We start from the raw sequence: 26,618 nt of genomic DNA, 5'->3' as shown, positions 1-26,618 counted from the left end.
TCGTTACCTGGGGTGGTGTCTGGCATATGACAGAGCTTGGATAAAGAAGCTAGGCTGTTTGAGTTTTAGTCCTGGCTCTGCCATAGAGTTAGTCTGTTTGGGATGCTATAACAAAATATCACACACCGGGTGGCTTATATACAACAGAAATTTATTTCTCACAGTTCTGGAGGCCGAGAGGTCCAAGATCAAGGTGCCAGCATGGTTGAGTTCTGGTGAGAGCCCTCTTCCTGGTTTGTCGCTGGAGTCTTCTCATGTGTCCTCATATGGTGGAAAGGGGTAGGGAGCTCTCTGGGGTCTCTTTTATAAGGCCATAATCTCACTCATGAGATCCACCCATATGACCTATGTACCTCCCAAAGGCTGTACCTAATACCACCATCTTTGGGATTAGGATTTCAACATATGAATTTGGGGGGACACAAACGTTCAGACCATAGCAGTCACATACAAGTTGTATAACCTTAGGTAAATTATTTAGCTTCTCAGTATTTCACTTTGTCTGTGCAATAGGGCCAATAGTTGTATTTGCAGTATAAAATTGTAAAGAATAATGACTTTTTTGTAAAATGCTTAGAATAGTCCCTGGTTTATTATAAGCATTAGTTATTATTATTATTGTCATTAGTATCAGTTATTTTATTATATAATATATTGTATTAGTAGTAGTATTATTATAGATGCTAAATAAATATCTGTGGAATGAATATATTTAGCTGTTTTATTATAATGTTCCTTTTGTGCATAGGAAATTATGCTAGTATCTGTGAATCCATTAACCATGCTTATGGAAAGTGAAGTTATACTCAAGAGAATCACATCCAAGGTGTTGCTATGTTATACTTAGTATCTACTTACTCAAATTACAGAAAAATTAAATAGTTTTTCATATTAGTCTTGCAAATCCAGATCTATAAAGAGAACCTATTTCTTTACCAAATTCGGAAAAGATTAATGGGAAGATGAATATGAGTGTTACAAGCTCCCCAGAATAAAGCAGTTATTAAATGCAGGGCCTTAAACATTTTGGTGCATGACTCTTTTTGAATTAGGATTTTCTCAGGGTATATGCCCAGTAGTGGGATTGCTGGGTCGTATGGTAGTTCTATTTTTAGTTCTTTAAGGAACCTCCATACTGTTCTCCACAGTGGCTGTATCAATTTACATTCCCACCAACAGTGCAAGAGTGTTCCCTTTTCTCCACACCCTCTCCAACATTTATTGTTTCTAGATTTTTTGATGGCCATTCTGACTGGTGTGAGATGATATCTCATTGTAGTTTTGATTTGCATTTCTCTAATGATTAATGATGTCGAGCATTCTTTCATGTGTTTGTTGGCAATCTGTATATCTTCTTTGGAGAAATGTCTGTTTAGGTCTTCTGCCCATTTTTGGATTGGGTTTTTTCCAAAATGTTCACTGCAGCTCTATTTACAGTAGCCAGGACATGGAAGCAACCTAAGTGTCCATCAACAGATTAATGGATAAAGAAAATGTGGCACATATATACAATAGAATATTACTCAGCCATAAAAAGAGACGAAATTGAGTTATTTGTAATGAGGTGGATGGACCTAAAGTCTGTCATACAGAGTGAGGTAAGTCAGAAAGAGAAAAACAAATACTGTATGCTAACACATATATATGGAATCTAAGGGAAAAAAATGGTCATGAAGAACCTAGGGGCAAGATGGGAATAAAGACACAGACCTACTAGAGAATGGACTTGAGGATATGGGGAGGGGGAAGGGTAAGCTGTGACAAAGTGAGAGAGTGGCATGGACATATATACACTACCAAACATAAACTAGATAGCTAGTGGGAAGGAGCCGCATAGCACAGGGAGATCAGCTCGGTGCTTTGTAACCATCTAGAGGGGTGGGATAGGGAGGGTGGGAGGGAGGGAGACACAAGAGGGAAGAGATAGGGGAACATATGTATATGTATAACTGATTCACTTTGTTATAAAGCAGAAACTGACACACCATTGTAAAGCAATTATACGCCAATAAAGATGTTAAAAAATAAATAAATACAGGGCCTTAATATCATTAAAGGTGAACTAGAATATTCTGACCTTTGACATTTATCTCCACAGTCAAATCTGTATTAGGCTAATCAACTTCAAAGGAATTAATTTGAATAACATAAATTTATTTAAGTATGTCATATTTAAATAAACTTTGCACAGCAGATGAGCACATGAACTTGGATCCTAGTCTCATGAAGACGTTTTTGAACATAAGGGGAGTGCATTTCGATTTGTTTGTGTACATTTACTGCAAAGAAAAAGCCAAGCAGTCATCAATAGTACAGCTGGGGGAAAGTATTGGATTTAAGCTTTGCTTTAAATGAATCTGTTTGTGTTCTGTTTTGGATCACTTCCTGAAGTCAATATTCATCAACCTTAAAGGACCTCTTTCAGCTCTAAAAAGATGTCTATCCATGGAGATAACATTTAGGAAGACTACAATTGTATTTTAAAATTCATGTCTAAAATTGACTTCTCTTTAAACATAATCATTCTTATCTTTCAGGAAACAAATCACATGAAATTATGTAATTGTGTTTCTATTTTCTGTTGGAAATTTTAGAGAATGTGATTAAGGTGATCTATGCCCAATGTATGAATCTCATCAGGTGAGCTATGCCCAATGTACGATGCATCAGTAACATCAGCATCACCTGGGAGCTTGTTAGAAATGCAGGCCCTCGGGCCCCACCCAGACCTACTGAGCCAGAGTCTGCATTTTATTCAGATTCCTGGGTAATTTGTGAATACACTCAAGTTTGAGAAGCTCTGATCTCTGTAGTTGGACAATCGAATGAACTGAGACTTTTGCTAAGTATCTGGTAGGTGGGGTAGTCCGTGACACAATTCAGACTGGTGGTCACTTAGATTAGTAGCAGTTGGATAAGGTGGAAAAAAATGTTGCTTAAATGGCATCTTGACTTTTATAAAAAAAAGGTCACCTGAGGATATTGAAATGAAGAAAGGCAGTCTGATCATTGTGTATCATGCTCCTTCCTGTCCTGTCATTTACATAATTAGAAACGTATTGTATCCATTGTCTGCTTTTATAGCCAGATGCACACTGGACAGCCCATCACATCTGGTTAGTGATTCAGGAGTTCAATTTTCATGGGACAAAGTTATCTAATTACAGTGTCACTAAACTTGCGCTAATTTTACAGCATTCGTGTTTCAGTCCCTTATGGAGAGTGAGATTAGGAAACATCCAGAAAGAGCAAGTCAGGTCTCCTGTATGAAGTCTGCAGTCATTGGCTAATTTAAAATAGAACAACCACAAAGCCCAACCCACATACAATCCTGTTATCTTCTGCAGACTCTTTTTCTGTTAAAGCTGATATACAAGGATATTTATCCTTTCCTTCCTTGGCTAGAGCACCAGGGGATTTAAAGCTCTTTTTCATATATGGTTTGTCACGAACTAAGGGTAACTGATAGTTGATCTCCCTTCTCCTGGAGACAGAGCAAGCTAATGAGGTTTGATGACTGCCTCTGGTTAAAGAAGCAGGACTGCTGAACGCACTAGTGACTCTATTGACCCCAGTAAACAGATTTTTATTGATAGCCTGTTGACATAACAAACTAGAGTTTGTGATTTAAGCTTTTCTCAGCCCTTAAATAAATAAGACCTTTTCTAACAGTACTTATTTTACTATTGTCTAGGTTGTCTTGATTAAACACACCTACCACATTCCTGGAAGCTCTCTCATTGTTTTTTAGTTATTTACAAAATGTGCTTGTGTGTGTGTGTGTGTGTGTGTGTGTGTGTGTGTGTGTGTATATACACACACATACATATCTATATGTGTGTGTATATATATATATATATATATATATATATATATATTTTTTTTTTTTTTTTACTGCCCCTGCCCCATACCCAGCAAAACTCAGCAACATATAAAACCTGGGTGCTGTAATTGATTTTTCAATTTCAGTGGTGTTGAGAGATGGAAGAAAAAGGGTTACATCAGAACCCATCTGGAAACATTCTGCTCTAAATCAACCTACACTGGTGGGTAACAGTCGTTGCCTTGGTGAGCTTTATTGCCACTGCTGATGTAGCTTGCTGTAGCCAACCTACCACAAGGGACATTTAATGGGAGCCCTGTATTCAAGCCCCTGTTGGAAGAAATCCATAAAAGAGCAGAGATGTGAACCCAGCAATAAATCCTAGAGGCATTTGTGCTGGAGTCATGAAATGATACCGATAACTCCTTAGTAACACATTAAAGAGACAATAAAGGGAATTCACCAGGTTTTTTCTTTTATGTATTAGGGCTGTTTTTAATGGAAACTCATCAAAAACACAACAGAGCATGTGACAGCAGCTGTATGCCCATTGCTCTTCATTACTTGAGATTTTATCTTGAACTCTACTTTTATTCTGCCACTTATAGCTCATTATTTAAAACACGCTTGAAGATTGGTTCAGCCATACTCAAGGGCCCTAAGTGGGTTCATCAGCTTACAACAAGCTCCACACTTGTGCTCATCCTTATAAAGTCGCTTCCTTAATCTCATCTCGTTTCCCTCAATAAGTCAGCTGAGTACTCAGCCAATCGGTATAGGCTGAGGTGTTCACCTTATATGTCTAGCACTGTGCTAAGTGTCACAAAGAATATGAGGAAGGAGACACACTGCTTCTATTTTCAAGGAGCTCAGAGGAAATTTAGAGATGCCCAGAATATAGGGACTTCCCTGGTGGTCCAGTGGTTGACTCCATGCTCCCAATGCAGCACAGGTTTGATCCCTGGTAATTGTGTTTATATTTTCAGTTGGAAATTTTAGAGAATGTGATTAAGGTGATCTATGCCCAATGTATATGCATCAGTAACATCAGCATCACCTGGGAGCTTGTTAGAAATGCAGGCCCTCAGGCCCCACCCAGACCTACTGAGCCAGAGTCTGCATTTTATTCAGATTCCTGGGTAATTTGTGAATACACTCAAGTTTGAGAAGCTCCGATCTCTGTAGTTGGACAATCGAATGAACTGAGACTTTTGCTAAGTATCTGGTAGGTGGGGTAGTCCATGACACAATTCAGACTGGTGGTCACTTAGATTAGTAGAAGTTGAGGGTATTGAAATGTTCCCCTGGTCGGGGAACTAAGATCCCACATGCCGCACGGCCGAAAACCAAACCGAACCAAACCAAACGAACAAAAAACAATAAAGATGACCAGAATAAAACAAGTGAGCTAGGTAGAGAATATTGCAAGGTAGAATTACATGCTAATCGTTTAAGGAGGGGAGAACTCAGGGTGGCTGCAATAGAGGGTTTCTTTGAAGAACAAGATCTAAGCAGGGCTCTGAACAGGAGGCAGAGAGTGAGGCCAGGTGGGAGGTGGTGTAGGTCATAGTGGTGTCCAGGCAGACTGGGCTGTCTGAAGCAGAAGCTTTATGTTGGAGATTGGTGGGAAAACTTGGATGGATTTGAGACAGGCTGGGACCTGGGACCCTTTGCTGCAGTGCTACAATACTTGCACCTGGACACACTTCTCCTCCAGCGACAAAATACAAAGAAACTGTATGGGACTAAAAATAACTGCATGCATGCGCAGTTAGGGCAAATTCTGGACAAAAGATACAAAGAGACCAAAAACCCAGCTACCACTTTTGAAGAGCCTGGAGCAAAAACAGGGGGTTGGGAGCAAAAGCAGGGTAGTGCGCATGCCCCTGCACACAACACCACCTAAGGGGTGGGCAAACCACCTAAGCCACCCTTCTGGCCTGACCCCTGGACACACCCCTACCCTCACCCCATATAAGGGACAAACTTGCCCCCGTGTCGGGGAGCGAGCAAGCAAGGGAGCCTGCTGTTTGTTCCTGCTCCCCCCCTATTGCAGCAGGGGCCCCAATAAAGCCTTGCCTGAATTTCTTGTCTGGCTTCTGATCAATTTCTGTTGATTAAGGCAGCCAAGAACGCTGGTCGGTAACAGATTGGGGGTAGGGTACAGGGTATAGGAGGACTTCACTTGGAGAGACCAAACTGGAGTCAGAGAGGCAAATTTTGGGGCATCTTCTAATGTGTGAGAGGGTAAGGGTACAGGCAGCAGTGATGGGGAATTCGGGAGCTGAGGAGACAGTGTAAAGGGTTTGGGACCTCTTCCTCCATCTCACAAATTCTTTAGTTATCTCCCTTCCTACGCAGTGTTTCTCAGAATATGTTCTGTGAACCACTTACATTGGACTTGTTTAAGAGGCAGACTTCAAAGTTTTACCCAGGAATCATTGAAAATGTAGATTTTTAGTGAGTCCTCACATATTTTACATATGAGGAAACAGATTCAGAAGGCTAAAACTTGCCCAATCATCACAAAGTCCAGCACAACCTCAGCTGGAGTTTGTATGCAGGTTCTGAAGTCCATTCTGTTTCCACCCAACCAGATGCCGATCTTCTTATTCTCTCTATTGTATGGAGAGGCTAAACTGGCAATGTTTGTGTTGTTGTGGCTCTGATATTTTTTTTAAAAAAACTTCTGCTTTTTTTGTTTGCTTTGTTTGTTTGTGGGACAAACTTTCTAATAATAGAGGGAATAAAAAAAAACCATCCACAATATTTCATGTCATCAAGTCAACTGTTATCATTTGTAATGTTTCTAACTGGCTTGCTGATCTTCCCTACATATCGTACGAAATATTCCTTTGTGTAAATTTCAGCATTTTCCTAGTTACATAAAGAGAGATGAGACAAATGCTGCAAAATGTCCACAATCAATACATCTAGGTGAAATGTTCTTGGTTTCTATTTTTTAGAAATCTAATTTTTGATGTAGGTTTGAAATTTTTCAAAGCGAAAAGTTGCTGGGAGAGAGGGAAGCTGCTTTTGCTCCTCTGCCTCTTCCCACCTTCCCAGTGACAGGAAGTGGCAACTAGCCCAGTGACAGCCTTGCCTATAGAGATAAAAGCCACACGTTGAGGAAAGCAGATTCTTCCCCGCAGTCCTGGATCCTGCGTCTCTGTGCTATAATGCACAACACAGAAACAAACATCTATCTTATTCAAACAAAACAAAACACCCCCCACCCTCGCGACAACAACAAAAAACCTCATGAGATGTTATGAATGCGTTTTCTGGAGTCAGATTGTCTGAGTCCAAGTCTAGCTCCACTGCTTGCTAATTAAGCAGGTTACTTAAAGCTCTCTATGTCTCAGTTTACACATTTATAATGGGCACAGTATCACCTTTCTCATAGGCTTGTTGTGGCCGTATGTTGTTCACAACATGTGAAATGTTTAAAATAGTGCCTGGCATAGAGTAAGCACTCAATAAGTGTAATTATTATTACATGCATTTAAAACATATATTTAAATATAATTATTGAATGCCAGACCTGGCTCTGAGGCAAGTTCATGAGAGAAGTCGAAGGAAGAAAGTGAGTTGCGTATTGGTTTGGGATTTGAGATAGCTCTACAATACAAGGAATGCTAGTGCCAAACTAGGTGTGAATCTGTGTTTTATGTAATAAACAACCTATAAGAAGAGCGTTGGAAAAGGGAGTCTATTCATTTACTTACAGACTCCTTGTGCTAGAAGGAAGAAGAACCTCTAGGTCTATCGGACTGTGAGAGCCAGGGTTATATCACTGTCACACTAGAGTCAGAGGCAGACAGTTGAGAAGGTGCTGGCCTGGCAGGTGGGGACCAAGGCTCCTGGCTGTGTGATTTCTCTGCTTTCAGTTTTCCCATCTGCAAAAGAAGGTTTGATTTAAATGTCTGTTTTAGCTCTAGAATTTAAAAGTAAGCATTGCCTTGAAAAGTTCTTTGAATTTATTTATTTATTTATTTATGGCTGCATTGGGTCTTCGTTGCTGCGTGCAGGCTTTCTCTAGTTGTGGCCTGTGGGCTTCTCATCACTGTGGCTTCTCTTGTTGTGGATCACGGGCTCTAGGTGCGCGGGCTTCAGGAGTTGTGGCACATGAGCTCAGTAGTTGTGGCTCGTGGGCTCTAGAGCACAGGCTCAGTAGTTGTGACACATGGGCTTAGTTGCTCCGCGGCATGTGGGATCTTCCCAGACCAGCACTTGAACCTGTGTCCTCTGCATTAGCAGGCGAATTCTTAACCACTGCACCACAGGGAAGCCCTTCTGCCCATTTTTTGATTGGGATGTTTGTTTTTTTGTTATTGAGTTGTATGAGCTGTTCGTAGTTTTGGAAATTAATCCCTTGTCGGTGGCTTTGTTTGCAAATATTTCCTTCTAGTCTGTAAGTTGTCTTTTTGTTTTATTTTTAGTTTCCTTTGTTGTGCAAAAACTTGTAAGTTTGATTAGGTCCCATTTGTTTATTTTCCCTTTTATTGCTATTGCCTTGGGAGACTGACCTAAGAAAACATTGCTATGATTTATGTCAGAGAATATTTTGCCTATGTTCTCTTCTAGGAGTTTTATGGTGTCATGTATTATATTTAAGTTTAAGCCATTTAGAGTTTATTTTTGCATATGGTGTGAGGGAGTGTTCTAACTTCATTGATTTACATGCAGCTCTCCAGCTTTCCCAACACCACTTGCTGAAGAGACTGATTTTTCTCCATTGTATATTCTTGCCTCTTTTGTCAAAGATTAATTGACTGTAGGCATGTGGGTTTATTTCTGAGCTCTCTATTCTGTTCCATCAATCCACATGTCTGTTTTTGTGCCAATACCACACTGTTTTGATTACTGTAGCTTTGTAGTATTGTCTGAAGTCTGGGAGGGTTATGCTTCCAGCTTTGTTCTTTTTCCTCAGGATTGCTTTGGCAATTTTGGGTCTTTTATGGTTCCACATAAATTTTAGAATTACTTGTTCTAGTTCTGTGAAAAATATCATGGGTAATTTGATAGGGATCGCATTAAATCTGTAGATCACTTTGGGTAGTATGGCCATTTTAACAATATTAATTCTTCCAATCTAAAAGCATGGGATATCTTTCCATTTTTGTATCATCTTCAGTTTCCTTTATCAATGTCTTATCATTCTCAGCTATAGAAATCTTTCACCTCCTTGGTCAGTTTATTCCTAAGTATTTTATTTTTTGATGCAATTTTAAAAGGGATTTTTAAACTTTCCCTTTCTCATATTTCATTGTTAGTGTAAAGAAATGCAACCAATTTCTGTATATTAATTTTGTATCCTGCTACTTTGCTGAGTTCGTTTATCAGATCTAGTAGTTTCTGTGTGGAATCTTTAGGGTTTTCTATATAAAGTATCATGTAATCCGCATATAATGACAATTTAACCTCTTCCCTTCCAATCTGGATACATTTTATTTCTTTTTCTTGTCTGATTGCTGTGGCTAGGACTCCCAACACCATGTTGAATAGAGATGCTGAGAGTGGGCATCCCTGTCTTGTTCCAGATTTTAGCAGGAAGGGTTTTAGCTTTGCACTTTTGAGTATTATGTAGGCTGTGAGTTATGTCGGTTCCCTCTATAACCCTTACTTTGGTAAGGGTAAGAGTTTTTTTTTATTTTGGTCTTTTTGTTTTTGTTTTCTTGTCATGAATGGATGTTAAATTTTAGCAAGTATTTTTCTGCATCTATTGAGATGGTCATGTGGCTTTTATCTTTTCTTTTTTTGTTGTGGTGTATCACATTGTTTGATTTTCATATGTTGAACCATCCTTATGACCCTGGGATGAATCCTACTTGGTTGTGGTGTATAATCTTTTTTATGTGTTGTTGGATTTGGTCTGCTAATATTTTGTTGAGAAGTTTTACATCTATATTCTTCAAAGACAGTGGCCTGTAATTTTCCTTTTTGGTGTTATCTCTGTCTGATTTTGGTATCAGGGTGATGGTGGCTTCATAGAATGACTTTGGGAATGTTTCCTCTTCTTCAGTCTTTTGGAAGAGTTTGAGAAGGGTGGTATAAGTTCTTCTTGGTTTGGTAGAATTCCCCAGTGAAGTCAGCTGGTCCTGGACTTTTTTTTGCAGGGAGTTTTTTAAATTACAGGTTCTATTTCACTTCTAGAGATCAGTCTGTTCAAATTATTTCTTCTTGATTCAGTTTTGGTAGGCTGTATGTTTCTAGAAACTTGTTCATTTCTTCTAGGTTGTCCAATTTGTTGGCATATAATTGTTCATAGTATTCTCTTATGTCTTTTTTTGTATTTCTGTGGTATTTGTTGTTATTTCTCCACCATCCTTTCTTTTTTTAAAGTTTTTTAATTTGAGTCCTCTCTTTTCTTCTTGGTGAGCCTGGCCAGAGGTTTGTCAATATTTTTTTACCCTTTCAAAGACCCAGCTCTTGGTTTTATTGATTTTTTCTATTTTTAAAATCTCTTATTTACTTCCTCTCTGATCTTTATTAGTTCCTTCCTTCTGCTGACTTTAGGTTTTGTTTGTTCTTCTTTTTCTAATTCTTTTAGGTGGTAGGTTAGGTTGTTTATTTGGGATTTTTCTTTTCTTTCTTTCTTTTTTTTTTTTTTTGAGAAAGGCTTGTATCACTATGAACTTCCCTCTAAGGACTGCTTTTGCTGCACCCCATAGATTTTGTATGGTTGTGTTTTCATTGTCATATGTCTCAAGGTATTTTTTAAATTTCCTCTTTGATTTCCTCATTGACCCATTGGTTTTTAAGTAGCATGTTGTTTAGTCTCCATGTAATCTTTTTTTCTCATTTCTCTTTCTGTGGTTGATTTCCAGTTTGATGCTGTTGTAGTCAGAAAAGATGCTTGGAATAATTTCTATCCTCTTAAATTTGTTGAAGCTTGTTTTGTGCCCTAGTATTTGGTCTATTCTAGAGAGTGTTCCATGTACATTTGAAAAGAATGTGTATTCTGCTTTTTTTTTGGATGTAATGTCCTGAAAATGTCAATTAAGTCTAACTGTTCAATTGTGTCATTTAGGATCTCTGTTGCCTTATTGATTTTCTGTCTGGAAGATCTGTCCATTGATGTCAGTGGGGTGTTAAAGACTCCTACTATTATTGTATTCCCATCAATTTCTCCCTTTATGTCAGTTAATATTTGTTTTATGTATTTAGGTGCTGCAATATTGGGTGCATATATGTTAATGAATGTAATATTCTCTCCTTGTATTGATCCTTTTATCATTATGTAGTGTCCTTTATCCTTTGTTTTAAAGTCTATTTTTTCTGATATGAGTGTTGTTACCCCCACTTTCTTGTCATTTCTATTTTCATGAAATATCTTTTTCCATCCCCTCACTTTCAATCTATGTGTGTCCTTTGCCCTAAAGTGGGTCTCTTGTAGGCAGCATATTGTAGGCTCTTGTTTTATTATCCAGTCTGTCACTCCATGTATTTCGATTGGAGCATTTTGTCCATTGACATATAAGGTAATTATTGATAGATATGTATTTATTGCCATTTTAAACCTTATTTTCCAGTTGATTTTGTATTTCTTCTTTGCTCATTTCTTTATGTTTTTCCTTTTGTGATTTGATGATTATCTTTTGTACTGTGCTTTTGTTCTTTTCTTTTTGGTTTTTGTGAATCTATTGTATGTTTTTGATTTGTGGTTACCCTGTTTTTCAAGTATGTTAACTCATTACTATATCTACTTTCTTTAGACTGGTAATCATGTAGGCTAAAGCATGTTCAGAAAAAAAATTCTACATTTTTTTTACTCCCCACATGTTTTATGATTTTGATGTTCTTTTCTACAGTTTCATGTTTATCCTTTTTCTGTTCATTGTAGTTATCATCACTTTCACCAGAATTTTTTTTTTAATCTGTGTACTGGCTTATTTAAGTGGTTTACTTTCCAACTGTGATTTTCTCTTTTCTATAGATTTTTGCTTCTTTTCTATTTAGAGAAGTCCTTTCAGTATTTCTTTTAGAATAGGTATTCTTTTAGTTTTTGCTGTATTCTTTTTGTTTTTGCCTGTCTGAGAAATTATTTATCTCTCCCTTTATTCTAAATGATAATTTTGTTGGGTAGAGTATCATAGGTTGCAGATTTTTCCCTTTCAGGACTTTGAATATATCTTGCTACTCCCTTCTGACCTGTAATGTTTCTGTAGAGAAATCAGCTGATAGCCTTATGAGGGTTCCCTTGTAACTATCTCTTTGTTTTTCTCTTGCTGCCTTTAGAATCCTCTCTTTACCTTTAACTCTTTTTTAAAAATAAATTTATTTATTCATTTTTGGATGTGTTGGGTCTTCATTGCTGCGCGTGGGCTTTCTCTAGTTGTGGCAAGTGGGGGCTACTTTTCATTGTGGTGTGCGGGCTTCTCATTGCAGTGTCTTCTCTTGCTGCGGAGCATGGGCTCTAGGCGCGTGGGCTTCAGTAGTTGCAGCACGTGGGCTCAGTAGTTGTGGTGTACGGGCTTGGTTGCTCTGCAGCATGTGGGATCTTCCTGGACCAGGGCTCAAACCCATGCCCCTGCATCGGCAGGCAGATTCTCAACCACTGTGCCACCAGGGAAGCCCCACGTTTAACGCTTGCCATTTTAATTAAAATATGTCTTGGTGTGGGTCTGTTTGTGTTCATCTTGTTTGGGACTCTCTGTGCTTCCTGTACCTGGATATCTGTTTCCTTCTTTAGGTTTGGGAAGTTTTTAGCCATAATGTCTTTAAATACACTTTTGATCCCCTTTCTTTCTCTTCTCCTTCTGGGATCCCTTTTATGTGTAGATTGGCACAGTTTATATTATTCCATAGGTCTCATATATTGCTTTCAATTTTTTCATTTGTCTTTCTGTCTGCTGTTCTAACTGTGTGATTTCCATTATTCTATCTTCCAGATCACTTATTCGTTCTTCTGCATTATTCAGTTTGCTATTTATTGCCTTTAGCTTAGCTTTTGTCTTGGCAAATGAGTTTTCTAATTTTAGTTGGCTCTTCTTTATAGTTTCTAGTTTTATTTTACAGTAATCTGCATTTCTATTGATAACCTTTCTTAATTCCTTCAGTATTTTTATTACCTCCTTTTTGAACTCAGGATCTGGTAGACTAGAGAGGGCTTTTTCATTGTTTGTACTTTCAGAGGAATTCTCTCGATCTTTTAGTTGGGAGTGGTTCCTCTGCTTCTTCATTTTACTTATATTTCTCTGACTCTATGAGGTTAGAAGAAACTGTTACCTACTGTGGTCTTGAAGGGCTGTTTTTATGTGGAAGCATCCCTGTGTAGATTGTGCGAATCTAATATTTTTGGCGTGAGGGTTGTTTTTAGTATAGATGCCTTCCATGTCTTTCCTCAGTGTGTGCTGGCTGTTATCCCCTTGATAGGGGGTGTGATTGGTATTGTGATGACCAGAGCCTGCATTGTATATTGAGCAGAGCCTCCTCTTTGCTCTGTGGTTGTCAGAGCCCTGACAGACCCTGTCTGGGACAGGGGCTGCTCCCCAGTTGTTGGAGTAGAAGCCCCCAGATCCATTTCTGAGCTGTGGTGTGAGGTAGGCGGGACTGGAACACTTCTGCTAAGAGAGGAGCTGCTGTGTATTCCTCCACAGGAGCTGTCTACTGAGAGGTGCACTCTGTGGTGTCGCCTACCACCTGTTGTGTGGGCTCACAAAGTATACTGTTGTTGGCACTGCCCCCAGCCCCACCACAACCATGGGAATGCAGGCAATCAGCCCAGGTGTCCCTCAGGTGCTGTGCTCACAAAGCCACCAGCACAGACTCATTGGCACAGATTTGCTGAAGTCAGGCACCAAGGCTGCTATAGTCATGCACCTGGATCTGCTGTGGGAGTTATGACATTAGCCCATACCCTGACCCTGCTTCTGCATGAACTTGTGCCCTCAAAGCCCGCAGCTGTTGATGCTGGACCCACCCCAGCCATGGGAGCACCAGTAATCTGCTCAGATGTCCCACAGGCACTGAGCTTTCAAAGCCATTGGCGGCACATAAATCCACGGGTAACACAGCGCTGGGAGATGGCTCAGATTTTAGCCCTGCTTCCGAAGTTGCATGGCCCCTGGGAATGGGCTCAGATTTAAGCCCCACCTCTGCAAGTGGATAAGCCACTGGTGCTTGCACACTCCCAGAACTCGTCAAGGTGGAGCTGTGCCTGCTGTAGGCACGCTGAAAATGAGGCTGCTGTGGCAGGGCCCTGCCTCTCCCTTTGTGCACAGTAACAGTGTGACTCCTATGGCAGACCCAGGCTCAGTTCTGTGTACCTGATTACAGCTCGGACCACACTCCAGCCCCTTCAGGCTGTCTCCGTGCAGCCAACCCCCCTCCTCTCTCCGGGTCTGTCCGCTGAAGACCGAGTTTCAGCACCCAGCCCCCATGCACACCAGCATATCTGTATCTTGGCCTGGAGAGTGCAGGGAGGTGGCCAGGACCCTCTGTGCTGGTTTCTCTCTGTTCTGCCTGCTGCAGCCCAGCTGCTGCACTCTCCTCTGAGGCTTTGAAGCTCCCTTTCTGTCCCAGCTGATCTCCCAAGCAGTGAAATGTGTTCCCAGGGTGAGGGAACCTTTCCTCTTTCACAGCTCCCTTCCAGGAGTGCAGGTCCTGTCCCAATTCTTTTTTTTTTTTCTTTTATCCTACACGGTTACATGATGATTTTTCTTGCAATTTTGTTTGTACGAGATCTCCCACCCGGCATTCAATAGGCATTGTGTGAGAATTGTTCCACATGTAGACGTATTTTTGATGTATTTGTGGGAGGAGGTAAGCTCCACATTCTTCTATTCTGCCATCTTGATCTCTGCCCTCACTTTGGTATTATGAGACCTTATACCTATATCCATCTCTGCATCTGTGTCTCTGTTGCTCTCCATTTAAGTCTATATCTTTATCCATATTTCCAGATCTATACCTATCTACAAGGAAACATATAGCTTGTATTATTTTACAACTTGCTTTTTTATTTGTGAAGCAAGTCTCAGGCACCATATCAATTCATCTGTATTTCAGAATACATACATCTTTTTCCTAGGGGTGTTCCTACTGCAATGAGATGGTAAAGGAAGTGACAATAATGTTGGTATCAGTCATTGCATTTGGGTCACGGAGAATAACTGTACATTTCTTATTCTAATACCTTTCCAGTAATAGCAACAACAATCACTAACATTTATATAACGATTATAGCTTTTTCAATCTCATTTTATTATTTTCTCATTTCATTTTATTAGGAAGCACTTTTATTTGTATTTTATAGATGAGGAAAGAAAGCGCAGAGAAATGACAAGACTTCCTCAAATCGACGTAACATGCTATCAGTCTAGGTCTGAATCCTGTGCCCCATCAGTGTCCAAGAAGATGCTTTGGGATTTTAATTGGATATTAATTAATAATTTGGATTGGAAGTGTTATCAAGACAGAGAAGGCAAGACTGAAGTAAGTATTTGATGATACATTTAATAAGATTCTACTTTTAAGAACCTAATGTCAAACATACAATATAAAATAATTATTCCCCTCCCAAAGTATAAATATACCCTTAAATTTTAGAAAATACTGCATACCAACTGGCCTAATTGGTTTTGTTTCTGTCTGTGAATTTTTGGACCTTCTTGTAAAGTAACTAACATGGTCTTCCCTAGCATATAAATTTGGTCACAAATCTCAAGCCTGAAGCCATATTGTTAAGTAAGAACAAAGAGCTAGCTAGGTGATCTGTGGAAAGGTAGACAATAATGGATGTGCCTCCTCTCCAGCAGGGGAAATCAAGCCCTCCTCCTTGTTACTCCTCTCTATCAGAGCAAACTGATTACTTGGATGTGTTCTGAATAGTTCATCTAAAATGGCTCGAGGCAAGAAGACACTTGAGGTTTTATAATCAACCTTCGGGCTTCTATGGATCATTCTTATGCACAGAAGTCATCTTTGACAGGCTGACAATCACACACAGGTTTTTCTGGGGGATTAAGTTGGTTATTTTTGTATGCTGTTAAAAGGTTTTCTATCTGGGTTGCCAGATTTCCACGGAGAAAAAGAAACAAGTATTTTTTAACTTGAAAAATTCCATGATAATACTAGAATTAATAACTAACAATTATCTTCATAGTGCTTTGGAGTTTATCAAGAGCTTTTAATTATCTTATTAACAACAACTCATTGAATATGGCATTATTTTCACTCTCATATCTTTTTAAAATTAATTCATATATTTATTTTTGGCTGCACTGGGTCTTGGTTGCTGTGCATGGGCTTTCTCTAGTTGTGGTGAGTGAGGGCTACTCTTCGTTGCAGTGCGTGGGCACTGCAGTGGCTTCTCTTGTTGCGGAGCATGGCTCTAGGCACGCGGGCTTCAGTAGTTGTGGCCCACAGTCTCAGTAGTTGTGGCTCGTGGGCTCTAGACCGCAGGCTCAGTAGTTGTGGTGCATGGGCTTAGTTGCTCCGCGGCATGTGGGATCTTCCCCGACCAGGGCTCAAACCCGTGTCCCCTGCACTGACAGGCAGATTCTTAACCACTGAGCCACCAAGGAAGTCCCTCACTCTCATATCTTAGATGAGCAAACTGAGACTAAGAGAGTGACTGAAAACTACATCTTTCAAGCACAGGTTCCAATGTTTCCCGTAACCAAATCTGTTGCCTTGCATACTCAACAATCATAATGAACAGTGATTTCAGTTTAAGGGATTATCCTTTCATGCATCAAGGGTAATGTCTCTCTTTGATGATAAATGTTACCCAAAGAGGAAAGCAGCCAATCTGCCACCTTTTCATGCTCTGGCTCTACTGAGGGGAATGCCTTTTGGTCCCAGGGAAGATTATTTACCACACAGGCAGTCCCCAAGGAAGCCCAGGGTTTACACATGTGTCTAAACACTGCTTGACACTCTGACCAGGAGCAATTTTCCCAGAGTCTACAAGCACCCTGCACCTTTTGGCTCAGTTTCAAACTGGAGACAGGATTGGAAAGAAAAGATCTTTCTCCTTCACTTCCCTGGGGAAGTCTTGAGAAGATGTCTCCTTTGTTACTGGTTCCCAAATTGCCCTCTGAGTGGTCTTGGAGTGATCTAGAGGGGTCTGCAAGAAGTTAATGGGTCCTAAGCATGGCCTGTGAATGAGATAAATGAAGTGTCTCCCATGAAAGTGTTACTATTTTTCAAGTAAATGAGGTTGCTATTGGACTTAATTAAAATAAAAATTAATTTAAGAGCAATACCAAATGCTTAGTAGCATTTTGCCATGATATATGTTTGTAACCAGTGGTTATGAAAACTACTGCCGTGATCATATGGAGAATGGCATTTTTTAACGTGCAAATCTCCTGTTACACAGAAATGCTGGGAATGACTACTTACCTCCAGAGGAACAGGACATCAGAAGATAGTTTATTACATTCTTTTTCATACTGCTTAACATACTGCTGAAAGTCACAATATCTCCCATTATTGATATGATGCAGATTTTTCTCCTATGAGGATTGAGCCACAGGGATCCTCAGAGATCAGCTAGTCAGAGTCCTCATTTTTTTTTTTTTTTTTTTTTTGTGGTATGCGGGCCTCTCACTGTTGTGGCCTCTCCCATTGCGGAGCACAGGCTCCTCATGCGCAGGCTCAGTGGCCATGGCTCACGGGCCTAGCTGCTCCGTGGCATGTGGGATCTTCCCGAACTGGGGCATGAACCCGTGTCCCCTGTATCGGCAGGCGGACTCCCAACCACTGCGCCACTAGGGAAGCCCCAGAGTCCTCATTTTAAAATGAAGAACCTGAAGCTAGGAGAGGTGAAAGGACTCACCCCAGGGCACACAGTTGAGGTAGGCTGAACCCACATCTGAAATCCTTTGACTCTTTGAATCCAGAGTACCCACTCTGCTGCCACCATAGTAGCCGTTAATTATGACCTCATTATCTGAATCTTCATAGTAGTCCTGTGAGGTAGATAGTATCATTTCCTCTTTACAGATGGAGAAACTGAGGCACTAAGCCATTAGGAACTTGCCCAAAGTCATACACAAATTACTACAGATTGAGTGGCTTCAACAACAGAAATTTATGTTCTCACAGTTCTGGAGGCTTAAAGTCCAAGATCAAGGTTGTGGCAGAGGTTGGGTTTCTGGTGAGGTCTCTCTTCCTAGCTTTCAGCAACCACCATCTTGCTGTGTTGTCACATGGTCCTTTCTCTGTGCACGCAGCCACGCATGGAGAGCTGAGTTCTAGTCTCTCTCTTCCTCTTCTTATAAGTACACTAATCCTATTGGATTAGGGCCCCACCCTTATGTCCTCATTTAACCTTAATAAGACTTTAACCTGCTTAAAGGCACAGTCACATTGGTGGTTAGGGCTTCAACATATGGATTTTTTGGGGGGGTGTTGAGGGGGACACAATTCAGCCCATAGCACTCTGTGTTTCAAAATATTCTCCAGGGCTTCCCTGGTGGCGCAGTGGTTGAGGGTTCACCTGCCGGTGCGGGGGACGTGGGTTCGTGCCCCGGTCCGGGAGGATCCCACATGCCGCGGAGCGGCTGGGCCCGTGAGCCATGGCTGCTGAGCCTGCGTGTCCGGAGCCTGTGCTCTGCAGCGGGAGAGGCCACAGCAGTGAGAGGCCCGCATACTGCAAAAAAAAAAAAAAAAAAATTCTCCAGAGGCATGTAAAGTTTATGTGCCTACCATCAGTTCATAAAGAGTTTTCCCCTGTATCCCTGTGTACCCTGTATCCTTGCCAATACTGGGTATTACTATTTGAAAATGTTTGATGTGCTAAAATAATGGCTTTTTGTGGTTCTAATTGTAATAATTTTTCATACATGTATGTATTTTTGTTTTATGGGTTTCCTATTTATTCCGTTTGTCCATTTTTAAATTTGGTATTCATTATTTGGTACATATGTGGGCATGTATACCTTTTGTCACATATTATAAAAATTTTTTTTAAAGTCATTTTTACTTTTAAATTCTGTTAAAGGGTTATCACTGTTTTAATTTTGTTGTGATTTATTTGTTAGATAATATTATACTTTAAAATTGATTTTTTTTCTTTTTAAATATTTTATTTATTTATTTATTTATTTGATTGCCCCAGGTCTTAGTTGAGGCTCTCTGTTCCTTAGTTGTGGCATGGGAACTCTTATTTGTGGCATGCATGTGGGATCCTCATTTCCCTAACCAGGGATTGAACCTGAGCCTCCTGCATTGGGAACGTGGAGTCTTAACCACTGCGCCACCAAGGAAGTCCCTAAAATTGATTTTTAATTACCAGCATTTATCTCTCATTCTTTATTTTATACAGGAAATAAAAGTTTATTATAGCAAACCTATAAAATTTAGATAAGCAAAAAAGAAAAAAATCACTTAGATGTTAGCTTGGTAACTGTTTTTGTGTATAGTCCTCTAAACTTTCCTATGCAAATACATATATTTATGTAAATTCATATATTATACATAGGCTTTTAAAAGTTGTGCAAAAAATGGGATCAAACCCAAATTAGGCACAGCCTGAAGCTGTTTGGCCCTGTTTTGCCTTGCTCCCCTGATGGAGCTGCCCTGGCAAGTCTCACCTGCCACTACTGTCCTTGCCAACTGAAAGGAGGGATGCTGTGCCTGTCCTCTGGCTGGACTGGAACTGCAGAGGCTGTGATATTACCATTGGCTGTCTGGAGAGGCTAAGTGACACAATCTAGAAAGGGGGAAAGGGCTAATGCCTTTGACTTTGACCAGTGAGAGGAAGATAGGAAGGGACCAGCAGAGAAATTGTTCATCCTTTCTCCACTCAGTGGATTGTTCTGAGGAGCAGTGTTACATGTCACCTCTCTGGGGACACTTTGTTTGAGCAGCCAGCTGTATTGCTTAATAACATGCCACAATGTATTTGCTCTCCCTCTTTCCCTGACCACTTCCCTTTTCCTTCCCTAATGCTTCTCTAAGATTGTAGCTCCAATAAAGCATTAGCACGAAAGCTTAGCCTCATGTTCTAGGAGATAATTTTGGCTAATACTATTTTTGTATTTTTATCCCAGGATGGCAAATAGGTCTGTTTAATCTTACACATTAATTCTGATAATCTATATTATACATAGACTTCTTAAAGTTGTGCAAACATGAGATCATACTTATATTGAACCCAGTTCGAACCAGTGTATTGGTTGTGGCTATTGTGAGGATTGTATTGGGAAAGATTCTAAAGCTCTATTCTGATCTCAGCTGGAAAGAGAGTTATGATTTATAAGCAATATCTGCAGCGCGCATTTAGAATGGGCTTGGCAGAGCAGTAGAATGCATGAGCCAAATTGACCTCCTGAGAAGTTATCCAAGTTTATATGGCAGGAGGGGTGTTTTTCCCACACCCAACATTGAATATTATCGTTCTTTAAAAAAAAAAAAAGTTTCTAGTTTTTGGGTTAAGATAAATTATACCTTATTTTCTATTTCTTTGATTTGAAAGTAATTTTTCATATCATTACTGAGCTTCCTTTATGAATTACCCAATTTCCTTTCCCCTCCCTTTCCTTCCTTCCTCCTTCCTCCCTCCCTTCCTTCCTCCCTCCCTTCCTTCCTTCCTCCCTTCCTTCCTTCCTCCCTTCCTCCCTCCCTCCCTCCCTCCCTTCCTCCCTCCCTCCCTCCCTTCCTTTCCTAAATATTAAATTTCATTTTGAAATAAAGTAATTTTGATGTGTACTATTTAAAAGTCAGATAGTAAAATGGTTAATAACAAAGAACAGCTGCCCTTCTCCAATTTTTCTACCCCTGAGTCCTCTCCTCATAAAACCATTTCCATTTCTTTTAGCTGTCATTTCTTTTGGGGGGAGGGAGAAATTTGTCTCAGTGTTTCTAAATAATATGCTTACACTGCTACTTCTTGATTTTTCAATTGTAGATATTATCCATAGACTTTCTACTATGGAAGATAGGAATTTATCTTCCTACTATAGAAGATAAGAATTTCCTGTCTTACATATTTTCAACTACCATCTCCTCATACCTCCCCCCATACTTTTCCTTCTTGCATTCTCCGGATACAGATGTATAATAATTTTGGGATAAGTCAGTATTCAGGATACACATTGTTACTACTATATAAATACTGTAACAGCTAAATCTCAAAGTGTATTATGATTTCTTGTTCAACTCCCCCCCACCCCCGCCCCGGAGTTGATTGCCTCAGTTTTTGTGTTTTATCACGAATGTAACTCCAGACTCTCTGGTATAAAACCGTTTGGTATAACCAAAGACTTCAGATACTCTACTGATTCTGCTTTTTTCTTGAAGGCCCTTCTGAAACCTCTGACCTCTGCTCTGATCTTTTTTGGTTGCTTTCTAAGCCTGCTGCTTAGCCATTCTCCTGAGATTTTTTACCACCATTCTGAGAATTCCCTTCATCTGACTCATATATCAGATTCCTAGCTGCCTGGATTTTACAACTACTTTCTTTGTTTTACTCCCTTATTTGGATAGAGTTCATCCTCTACTTGCTTTTTCAAGAAAAGATGCAGAGGAGGTAAATTTTTGAAAACTGGATTTTTTTCCTCTTTGGCCATTTAATGGATGGTTTGAATTGGTACCGAATTTGACAGTGCTGCATTAGTCAGAATGGGCTAACTGTTGTACCAAACAACCCTCATATCTCAGTGTCTTAACACAAAGAAAAGTTTTGCTCAGTGCATTTTACGTGCAGTTGTTTGGTGGGTAGCTTTCCACATGGTGTTTTAAGGCCGAAGGTTTTGTCCATCTGGAGGCTTTACCGGGATCTTGGAGTCTTCCTCTAGGTCTTCTGCATCCTTCCACATGACAAGGAAAGAGACTCTAAAGGACCATGAGGAAGATTTTAGAGGTCTGGCCTCGAAGTAGGTTTCACTTCCACTCGCGTTCCATTGGTTAAAACTCAGTTACATGGAGCGCCTAAATGAAAGGCAGCTGGGAAAACACTTTCCCTTGTAATTGTAAAGGCATTCTTGTCTTGTGTTCTGGCTTCCCATGTTATTATTGAATCATCTGATACAATTCTCATTCCTAATTCTTTGCATCTAGGTTGTTTCATTTGGTGATTGATTGATGAAAGTCCAGTGGAAAAACAGATGAACGAGGGAGAAAAGTCCGCGAGAAATGTACTCCATTGTCACATTGTACACTTAACCTGTGGGGGATGATTTTTTCCTGCAGGGGATATTTGGCAATGTTTGGAGACATCTATGATGGTCACAACTGGTGTGTGCCTGCAGGTGCTACTAGACTCTAGTGAGTAGAGGCCAGAGATGTTTAGTAGAGGCTAAATGTCCTACCACGCACAGGATAGTCCCCTACAACAAAGAATTATGTGGTCCAAAATGTCAGTAGTGCCAGGGTTGAGAAATGTTATGTCTGTGCTTTTAGGTTAGAAAGAATGGTTGCCGCCACCACAATAGAAGCATGCATAATGGTAGCACACAGAGAGATATGATTAAATTTCCCTGGAGAATAGGGAGGGTCATAGATGTGGTCCTTGTCTTCTGTGTAAGGAACTGGTCTTAATTACGTTGCTGTATTCCTCTGTTAAAGGAATTGTTCACTGTGGAGTATAATGTTTGCTGCAGGATTTTCAGTAGTTGTCCTTTATTAAGGAATTTAGTTTCCATGCCAAGTTTGCTTAAAAGTTTTTAGGAAAATAAATGTAGTATTTTTATCAAGTACTTCTCTGCATCTGTTGTGATGTTTATATAATTTTTCTACTTTAATCTGTTAATGTGGTGAATTACATTAATAGATTTTCTAGTGTTATATAGATTATATTTATTATTCACTCTGGATTTGATTTGTTAATATTTTGTTCAGGATTTTTGTATCTATATTTAGAAATGCTATCGATCTATAATTTTCTTTCCTTATACCAGCCTTATCTAGGTTTTGTATTAAGATTATACTAGTCTTTTAGAAAGACTTGATGACTATTTCCATTTTCCCCCTTCTCTGGAATATTTTGCATAAAATTTGAAAGATATGACCCTTGAATATTTGTCTGAAAATATCATGTGGGTCTAATATTTTCTCTGGGGGAAGATTTTAATTACTGATTTGACTTCTTTAGTGTTAGAAGACTAGTAGCGTTTTATATTTTGGTAAGTTTTGTTTTATTTTTAAGAGGGAGTTTTTCATTTTGTGCATGTTTTCAAATTTATTGTTATAAAAGTGTTATTGTTCTTACTATCTTTTAAATCTTTTTAAAATTTAGAGTTTATTCCTAATATTGTTTTTATTTTTATTTTTTAATAATTTCCTGCTTGAAGCTTTTAAAGAACAACTCTGGCTTTGGTGAGCCTCTATAAATTTTAGTATTTACCCTTGAAATTTTAATAAAATAACCTATATGTTAGTGAATATGTTTTTCCTCCTCCAGAACAATAAAAGGACCTTAAAAATTTGAAAGCCACAATCATCCTTCCTTTCTGAATTGAATCATTTCTTTTCTTTTATTGGTATTTTACCTCCATCTTTTTTAGTCCACAAATTACATAATATTGTTTGATATTGTTTTAATTTGTCAATGTTCATTTAGAGTTGCCTATATCATTATCATATTTTTAATTTTGGTCAACATTTCTGTTAGTATCGCAGACCTCCTTCTGGAAAATTTTCCTTCTTCTTGAGTACATGCTTCAGAAATTCTTCGTTGAGTATCTCAGATTTTGTTCTTCTGAAAATATTTTTATTTTACCTTTATTAATTATTGAATGGAAGGTTTTTCTTGTTTGTTTGTTTGTTTTTGATGAAATTGTAGGTCAGTTTTACTTATTTTTTTCTCAGCACATTGAAGAAACTATTCCACAGTGGCTTCCACTGTTGTTGAAAAGTCAGCTATGAGTTTACCTGCCTCTCCTTTGAAGATAATTTATAGTGCCGTAGCTGCTCTTAAAATAGTCTCGCTATCCTAGGTTGTCTTCTACTTTACTATGATGTGTTTTAGGTGTGCCCTTACACTTATTTATCCTGTTTGGGATTCATTGTGATTCTTGATTTGAGAATGCATGGAATATTTTTCCCACAATCTCTTCAAATGTTGCCTTTCCTTTATTACTTCTATAATCTCCTCTGTTCCTTCTGAAACTCCAAGTAGACATATGTGGGTCTTTCTCATTATATCCTCTGTACCTCTAAACTTCATTTCTATATATGAAGTGTGTGTGTGTGTGTGTGTGTGTGTGTGTGTTGTTCTTTGTATGCTGCATCGCATATAATTTCTTTCTGGTTTAATAATTCTCTCTTCATCTATGTCTAATCTGTTGTTTAATACATCCATTGAGTTTTTTTCATGGTTCCTCTTTTTAAAAAATTAACAGACTTTATTTTTTAGAGAAGTTTTAGGTTCACAGTAAAACTGAGTGAAAAGTACACATACACCCTCTCACCATACACACCCACAGCCTCTCCCACCATCAATGCCCCACACCAGTGTGGTATATTTGTTAAACAATCAATGAACCAACACTGACATATTATTATCAACCACAGTCTATAGTTTATATTAGAGTTCACTTTTTGTGTTGTATATTCTGTGGGTTTTGACAAATGTGTAATGACATGTATCCACCTTTATAGTAGCATACAGAATAGTTTCACTGATCTAAAAATTCCTTGTGCTTCACCTATTCATCTCTCCTTCTTCCTAAACCTGTTCCATTGAGTTTTAAATTTCAGCTGTTTTATTTTTTATTTCTAAAAGTTCTATTTGGTTTTACCTCAAATCTTGATAGTTTATTGCTTGTTATTTATTTTTTCAGTTTTTTCTTTTTATCTCTTTGATCAAATTATAATACTTATCTCAAATTCTGTATCTTGTCATTTTAATATCTAAAATATTAAAATATCTCAAGTGTTTGCAGATCTGGTTCTGTTATATATTCTTCTTGTGATTTGAATTCATGGTGGCTTGTGTGCTTTTTTTTCCTTTTTTTTTTGCTGCGTTGGGTCTTCATTGCTGTGCACAGGCTTTCTCTAGTTGCAGTGAGTGGGGGCTGCTCTTCATTGCGGTGCGAGGGCTTCACATTGTGGTGGCTTCTCTTGTTGCAGAGCACGGGCTTTAGGCATGCGGACTTCAGTAGTTGCAGCACATGGGCTTAGTAGTTGCAGCTCACAGGCTGTAGAGCGCAGGTTCAGTAGTTGTGGTGCACGGGCTTAGTTGCTTCACAGCATGTGGGATCTTCCCAGACCAGGGATTGAGCCCGTGTCCCCTGCATTGGCAGGCAGATTCTTAACCATTGCACCACCAGGGAAGTCCTGGCTTGTGTGCTTTGTAAATGTGTGTGTGTCTCTGTGATGGAAATTTTGCTTGAAATTCTTAAGAGTCCTGGGTTGTCAGAGTGCTTCTCCAAGGAAGATCCATGTCTGCTTTATTCAGCTGTTTGAAGGTACCACAGACTTGGGATCACTAACCACAGTTCTTACATTATAGTTTTTTTTTTCAATTATTTAATTTTATTTTTATTTTTGGCTGCATTGGGTCTTCGTTGCTGCATGAGGTATTTCTCTAGTTGTGGCAATCAGAGCCTACTCTTTTTTTTTTTTTTTTTTTTTGCGGTACGCGGGCCTCTCACTGCTGTGGCCTCTCCCGTTGCGGAGCACAGGCTCCAGACGCGCAGGCTCAAAGGCCATGGCTCACGGGCCCAGCCGCTCCGCGGCATGTGGGATCTTCCCGGACCGGGGCACGAACCCGTGTCCCCTGCATCGGCAGGCGGTCTCTCAACCACTGCGCCACCCGGGGAAGCCCCAGGGCCTACTCTTCATTGCAGTGTGCGGGCTTCTCATTGCGGTGGCTTCTCTTGTTGCAGAGCATGGGCTCTAGGCGCACAGGCTTCAGTAGTTGTGGCATGCGGGCTCAGTAGTTGTGGCTCGCGGGCTGTAGAGCACAAGCTCAGTAGTTGTGACCCATGGGCTTAGCTGCTCCGTGGCATGTGGGATCTTCCTGGACCAGGGCTCAAACCCATGTTTCCTGCATTGGCAGGTGGATTCTTAACCACTGTGCCACCAGGGAAGCCCACATTATAGTTTTTTAAGGATCGTGTAAGTAATGCAGATTTGGGCACTGATTAAGGACACTAGTCCTTTACCTACTCAAGACTAGTCAGAAGATACAGGTTCCCCGAGGAGGCTTTTTATTCCTGACTACTAGAGCCAGGATAGAGACAGATACTTTGTTTTTCTTACATTTTCTGTGGGTCTTTTTTTATTTTTCCCTATTTCTCTCTTTCCCTGACAGTGTGTCCATTTCTGAATCTCAGATTATCACTTCCTTTTACAAGTCCGAAACTTTGTGTGCTGGCACAAGGCTTTGTTTGTAGCCCCCTCGTGTCCCCATGCTATAGACACAGTTACCCAGTGGTTTCCAAGCTTCTTTGCTTTCCTAGACTCATGTTCTGGGCTTTGGCAGAATATTCTCACCATTTCATAGCCTCAGATATTCAATTAAATGTACCTGTCTGTCTATCTACCATCTATATATGCTTTATTTATATTTAATTGTGGTTTCAGGATCTCCATTCTGCCATAGGCCCTCCAGTCAGTTTTTGTATTCTATTGTATTTGCCGTGCCTAAAATCCTTTCTCCTAGCCTTTTTCTTTCTCCCATTTTTCTGTAGAAACCCATCACAACTTCATTTAGTGAGAAGAGTGAAGCACTGGTTCAAAGTGATGATATTATGTGTCAAAAGTCATCAGCTGTCATCCTGGCTGTGCCAGTTGAGACCTATTAACCTCCCTGCACCTCAGTTTTTCTGATCTAGAAGAAACACACAGTGTTGCTCTAGAGATCTCACAGCCTCCTTCTAGCCTTGACATTTGA

At 39.7% G+C, this 26,618-nt stretch overlaps 1 long non-coding RNA gene across 1 annotated transcript in view; it reads left to right on the top strand.

The window, feature by feature from the left end:
• LOC307184095 overlaps window positions 1–26,618 on the top strand; it is a 107,993-nt gene that overhangs the window by 48,846 nt on the left and 32,529 nt on the right. Inside the window, exon 2 of the long non-coding RNA XR_013827655.1 lies at window positions 15,084–15,262. This is a non-coding gene — a long non-coding RNA (uncharacterized lncRNA). The remainder of the gene's footprint in view (window positions 1–15,083; window positions 15,263–26,618) is intronic.

This window comes from Stenella coeruleoalba (genome assembly GCF_951394435.1).
Source record: "Stenella coeruleoalba genome assembly, chromosome: 3".
NCBI lineage: Eukaryota > Metazoa > Chordata > Mammalia > Artiodactyla > Delphinidae > Stenella > Stenella coeruleoalba.
Note: the sequence above shows the minus strand (reverse complement) of the source record. Positions and strands in the feature narration are given on the sequence as shown.